This window comes from Cryptomeria japonica, chromosome 3, assembly GCF_030272615.1.
Source record: "Cryptomeria japonica chromosome 3, Sugi_1.0, whole genome shotgun sequence".
Taxonomy (NCBI): domain Eukaryota; kingdom Viridiplantae; phylum Streptophyta; class Pinopsida; order Cupressales; family Cupressaceae; genus Cryptomeria; species Cryptomeria japonica.
The window spans coordinates 672,450,880-672,457,731 of NC_081407.1; positions in this window are offsets into that span (position 1 = coordinate 672,450,880).

Below are 6,852 nucleotides of genomic sequence, written 5' to 3' on the forward strand. Positions count from 1 at the left end.
CTCTTCAATACCTTTTGAATATCACATTAATCACAAAAATAAAAGATCTAAAAAAAAGTTATGAGCTTAAGAGCCAAAAAATGAAGATATAAATTCAATCAACAATTGATTGAACCTACAATTTTTTTGATAAAATGACATGCACCACTACAAAGTGCTCAAAACTAGCTTTCTATTAATATCTTGTTTGTAAATTTTTGACAATTAGATGAAAAGTTATGACAATTTGAAAAAGGATTTATTTATAGCATTTTGGGGGCCAACATTAGCCCCTAGGTGTGGTCGATGTTTCCTTCATGTGATTGTAATTTTGAGAGAGGGTTTAAAAAATTAGCACTATTGTGCCACCACTAGGGAAATGGGTGGGCGACACTTGCGCAATGGAGAAACAAATCTCACATGCCAAGAGCTTAGGCCCTAGGTAGAGTTAATATGACTTGCCATTACCCTTATTCAAGACCACATGCCAATTTAAAATATGTGTTTAATAAGTTAAAAACTAAATTTAAAATTTCATTGATGTATCGTATTTCCTAGGTTTGACATCATATGATGTAGAGTGGTACATGATAACTCAATGATGAACAAATAGTACCAAACTAGTACTGAGAGGGGGGGTGAATCAGTATAGGAAAAATACTGTCCAAAACCGGTTTGTCAGCAAATACTCCAAGTGACTGGCAAGCAGTGACACTGGTTGAAATAGAGTGCAATCGGTAAGACCTAGAACAACTAAAACAATCATAAACTGGTTACTCACTAAGCTTTCCTCTTAGCTCAATACTATAGTACCATTACACCCTCATGCATGAACAGGTAAACTATCATCAGATCTTCACAATAGTTAGTTCAATATGTTTTATAGACAGGCATAAAACACAGAGCCATCATATGCTTAACAGGTAATAACAAAGCATCACAAGATAAAAGCATCACACATGACACACATATTTTTCACGTGGAAACCCAACTGGGAAAAACCACGGTGGGGATGAATACCCACAAGCTACTTTTTGAACTCTTTAGAAGTCTGCTCTGTTAGGAGCCTTGTCCGGTTAAATACATTACAATAGGTTCTGCTAGGAACCGATCCTGTTAGGGATCACCCGGTTAAGGGTTAAACCCGGTTAGGGTTACCTTGTTAGAGGATTTCAAGAACTCAATAGCTAAAGGATATCCAGAGCTCTATAGCTTCCCAGAACTCAATAACTTCGAGTTACCTTGTTAGAGGATTTGTATCAAGCTGGTTAAGGCTACCTTGTTAAGGGATTTCACAACTGTTGAAGTGGTTAAAGATCAACAGGAATTACAATGATCTTGTAACAGCACTCAATGCTAATGCAGATCCGTTTTGGCTCCTCTTCACCTTCTGCACACTCACTTTGTAGGTATCTCTTCTCTCCTTTGGTCTGGCAAGAATCATGTATCACTTCCCTTGGATACACACATACAACTTTTGCCAACAACTTTAAAAAGAAACACAACATCGATCTTATAGGAAACAGACAAGTCGATAGCAAAAACCCTAAACCTTAAACCTGTTAGGTTAAGAAATTCAAACAGTTCAATCCTGACTGTTGAATCATATTGCATTAAATGCAACAATCTTGAATCAATCTCAAGACATTCTCCATCATCCATTATCCACTGATTTCATGGCGGCTGATAACCCATCATGCGGTATCACCGTTTAACAAACTTCGCACATTCCCAAGGTAGATAAGGATAGTCTTCTTCATGCAAGATCCTTCATGTGCACAGGGCTTATGTGGCAACACAATCTATTCTCCGTTATACTGTTAACTCATCACACAAAGATCACCGATTGAGTCACACAGGCTTGAGGTACTCCAACCGGAAATCCTGAAGTGGAAACTACCTACCAACCGGTAGTCATACAATGCTTCCATGTGTCGGTTCCCTTAATTACATGCCAGTTCACCTTGAAAAAATATACCGCTTCACTTTGGCATATATACTGGTTCACACATATGCTGGTTCACTTTATATCACATATTGACATCAATGACAACATACAATATCATAATGTCCTCATACCGGTTCACATAATGCCAACAATCTCCCCCTTTGGCATTGATGGCAATATACAAAGATACCTCTCCGCTTCACATCTTCTCCCCCATTTGCTACTGATATCTTTTCCGCTTCACTTCTTCTCCCCCTTTGACAACAATGCCAAAGTGGAGGCACAAGCTTCTCGGTTCCATTATGATGCTCCCCCTGAGGAATAGCATCCTTCAACACATCAATCTTGAAGAAAGATTTGACTATGAAATACATGACTGATGTGGAGAATATACCTTTAGTTCACCTCTTGAAGGGGCAGTACCCCTAATTCACCTCTTAAGTGTGTAAATGTAGTCTTTGGAAGAGGCTTGGTGAATATGTCTGCTAACTGCTCCTTACTGGACACATGCTCTAGTGCAATCTCTTTGTTCTAAACCTTTTCCCTTAAGAAATGATACTTGAGCTCAAAGTGTTTGGTTCTAGAATGTAAAACCAGATTCTTTGAGATATTGATAGCACTTGTGTTATCACAAAATATACTTATTGGTCCAGATACAGGGATTTTGAAGCCTTCCAGTACATGCTTCATCCAAATTGTCTGAGTGCAGTTCATGAAAGCTACAATATACTCTGCTTCCACTGTAGACTGAGAGATACAACTCTGCTTTTTACTCATCCATGAGACCAGTCTGCCACCGAGAAAGAATGCACCACTAGTTGTGCTTTTCCGATCATCCACATTACCTACCCAATTAGCATCAGCGAATACTTTCAGATTGAAATCATTGCTGTATGGGTACCACAATCCATAGTCAACTGTTCCCTTTAGATACCTAAGAATCCGCTTGACTGCAATCAAGTGGGATTCTCTTGGACTTTTCTGGAACCTTGCAGTAATGCCAACTACATGTGCAATATCCGGTCTGCTATGCACTACATAATACAACTTACCAATCATTGATTGGTATTCCTTCTCATCAACTAGTGCGGAATCATCCTCTTTTGACAATTTGCAACCAGTCACCATTTGTGTACCAACCAGTTTTCTATCTTCCATGCCAAAGGTCTTCAACACCTCTTTTACATATTTGGACTGAGTGATAAAGATTCCATCTTTCATCTGCTAGATCTGCAGTCCAATGAAGAACTTAATCTCCCCTATGAGTGACATCTCAAACTCTTTCTTCATCTCATCAGCAAACTCATGACTCAACTTGTCATCTCCACCAAAGATAATGTCATCAACAAAAACCTCACAGATCAGGATCTGATCTCCTTCAAACTTCAAGTAGATATTGCTATCTTCACTTGTTCTCTCAAATCCAATCTTCACAAGATGGGAATGTAGGCGCTCATACCATGCTCTAGGTGCCTGCTTTAGACCATATAAGGCTTTATGTAGCCTGCACACCATATCACTGTCTTCAGATAGGAAAAACCCATCTGGTTGCTCTATATACACCTCCTCTTCAAGTACACCATTTAGGAATGCAGATTTTACATCCATTTGATATACCTTGAATCCTTTAAAAGCTGCATATGCAAGAAGCATACGAACTCCTTCCAATCTGGCTACAGGAGCAAAGGTTTCTCCATAGTCTTCTCCTTCTTCTTGAGCATATCCTTTGCACACCAATCTGGCTTTATTCCTAATCACTATGCCATCCTCATTCAGCTTGTTTCTAAACACCCATTTGGTGCCAATGACATTTTTATGCTCCGTTCTGGGTACCAAGGACCATGTACCATATTTCTCTATTTGGTCAAGTTCCTCTTCCATTGCCTTGATTCAATCTTCATCTTTATGAGCCTCTTTGAATGATTTAGGCTTAAATTCAGAGATCATACATGAGTTTTCTCTGATCTTTCTTCTTGTAAGGATTCCTACTTCCTTATCTCCTATGATCTGCTTAAGATCACAATTCAGCTTGACATATCGAGGAATGGTCTTGACTGGTTCTTCTTGCTTTTCCTCTTCATCCTCATCTTCATCAGTATCAACATTCACTGGTTCAAGAACATTGTTATTGGTACTTGGTTGACTAACAACTGGTTCCCAGAAGGTTGTAACCGATTCATTTGTAGCTTGCTCACTGCCAGTTTTCTCAGTTTTCTCAGAGGATTCATCAACTCTTACATTGATACTTTCCATAATTCTCTGAGTCCTATTGTTGTAACACTTGAGAGCTTTACTCTTGGTGGAATATCCTATGAATATTCCCTCATCACATTTAGCTTCAAATTTGCCCTGATGCTCACTACTCTTGATGTAACATTTGCTACTAAATACCCTAAAGTAGCTAACCATAGGTATCTTACCGGTCCAATACTCATAAGGAGTTTTGTCCTTACCTTTCTTGATGAGTACTCGATTCATTGTGTAGACTTCAGTGCTCACCACTTCTCTCCAAAAGGTGTGAGCTACCTTTCCTTGAATCAACATGGTTCTAGCTACTTCAACCACAGTCCAATTATTCCTCTCTGCTAGGCCATTCTATTGTGGAGTCCGGGGGGCAGACAGTTGCCTCTTGATGCCAAACTCTTCACAATACTTGTTGAATTCGCCGGAAGTGAATTCCCCTCCTTGATCAGTTCTGAGACACTTGACCCTTTTACCGCTTTCCTTCTCCACTAATGCTCTGAAAGCTTTGAATTTCACAAAGGCTTCAGACTTGTCTTTCAAGCATGTGACCCACATCATTCTGGAGCAGTCATCAGTGAGAATCATGAAGTACCTATCACCCTGCATACTTCTAGTTTTCATAGGACCACACAAATCAGTATGCACAAGATCAAGCAAGTTGTCAGCAGTGAAAGATTTACCTTTAAAGGTTGAGGAAGACATTTTCCCCAATTGACACTCTCTACACAAGGTATTATCCGGTTTGCTTAGCACCGGCAACCCTCTAACTTCCTTGATCTTACTAGCCTTCACAATGTTATCAAAGTTTACATGGCAGATTCTCCTATGCCGTATCCAGCTATCATCAAACTTAGCCATAAGACATGTACTTATATTTGCATTCAGATGAAATAGGTTGCCTTTGGTCTGCATGTCGATGGCCACCAATTTACCATCTTTTCCTTTGATTCTACAAACTCCATTCTTGAATTCTAGAGTGAGGCCACTGTCATTCAGCTGGGCAACACTCAGAAGGTTGTGTCTGAGACCATCAACCCAGTACACATTGTCAGCACTTCTCTTTCCATTCAGAGAGATGGACCCTCTGCCTTTGACCATGCATGGTGCATCATTGCCAAAGTGAACCACACCACCATCATACTCCTCCAAGGATAGAAACTTGCTCCGGTCACCTGTCATATGGTGAGAACAACCACTATCAATGATACACTCATTAGAATTATCAAACTGGGAGACAAGAGCCTTCTTGTCTACCACATCTTCCTTTACAGCAACAAACAAAATGTCTTCATTCTCTTCATCTTCTGATTCCTCGTCTGTGACACCTTCATCAACTGCCACAAAATAGTTTCTCCGGTTTCCTCCTTTGAATTTCCTGAACCTTTCTGGTTTGTCCTTGTTATCGCCATTAGGATAGTTTATAATAATATGTCTTATTCAGTTACAAGAAAAGCATTTCAAAGGTAGCTTACCTTTGTATTTACCGATTCCTTTAGGAAGCTTCCTGGCAAGGAGAGCTTCAAATGCCATCAGAATCTCCTCGTCATTCATTTCTCTGCTCTGTCTAGGTTCACCACTAGTGCTAGCTTCTTTTCCTTTTCTGGATGGTATAGCAGAGGTGTTAAATGATGATTCAGTCTTTTGAACACTGCCATCAAAACTATTTAGCTCATAGGCTGTCAACTTGGCTATGATGGAGTCCAAGGATACCTTAGTCTTGTCTATTGATCTCAGCTCTTGAATAGCAACAACCCTTATTGCATAGACCAACAACAAGGATCTTAGGACTTTTCTTACCACAGTGGACTCTTCTATTTTACCACCTGCACTCTTGATTTCTCCAACAACTGTTTTGATTCTTATTCCATACTATTGAATGGTCTCACCTTCAACCATCCACATATCTTCAAACTTCCCTCTCAGGCTTTCTTCCTTAGCCTGTTTTACATGTTCATCACCACCATAGATATTTTCAAGAGCATCCCATACCTCTTTGGGATTTACCTTGTCCTGAACATCAATAAACTCAATGTCAGATAGACTACTAATAAAGGCTTCCATGACTTGCCCATTTTCTTGTATCTCTCTCTTTTGGTCATCGGTGAGAGTACCGGTAGGGACAACATAGACATTCTCAACATAACTCCAGTGTTGAGCACCCATGCTTTTGATGAATATCTTCATCCTATCTTTCCATATACCAAAATTTTCCCTGTTAAACTTTGGACCTTCCCTCTTCATCATTTGACTGGGATCTTTACCTCAAGTAGTTAAGCTTACAACACAGAGGACCTAGAGTGCTCTGATACCAATTGATAACTCAATGATGAATGAATAGTACCAAATCAGTACTGAGAGGGGGGGGTGAATCAGTACAGGCAAAATACTGTCCAAAACCAATTTGTCAGCAAATACTTCAAGTGACTGGCAAGCAGTGACACTGGTTGAAATAGAGTACAACCGGTAAGACCCAGAACAACTAAAACAATCATAAATCGGTTACTCACTAAGCTTTCCTCTTAGCTTAATACTATAGTACCATTACACCCTCATGCATGAATAGGTAACTATCATCAGATCTTCACAATACTTAGTTCAATATGTTTTATAGACAGGCATAAAACACAGAGCCATCATATGCTTAACAAGTAATAACAAAGCATCACAAGATAAAAGCATCA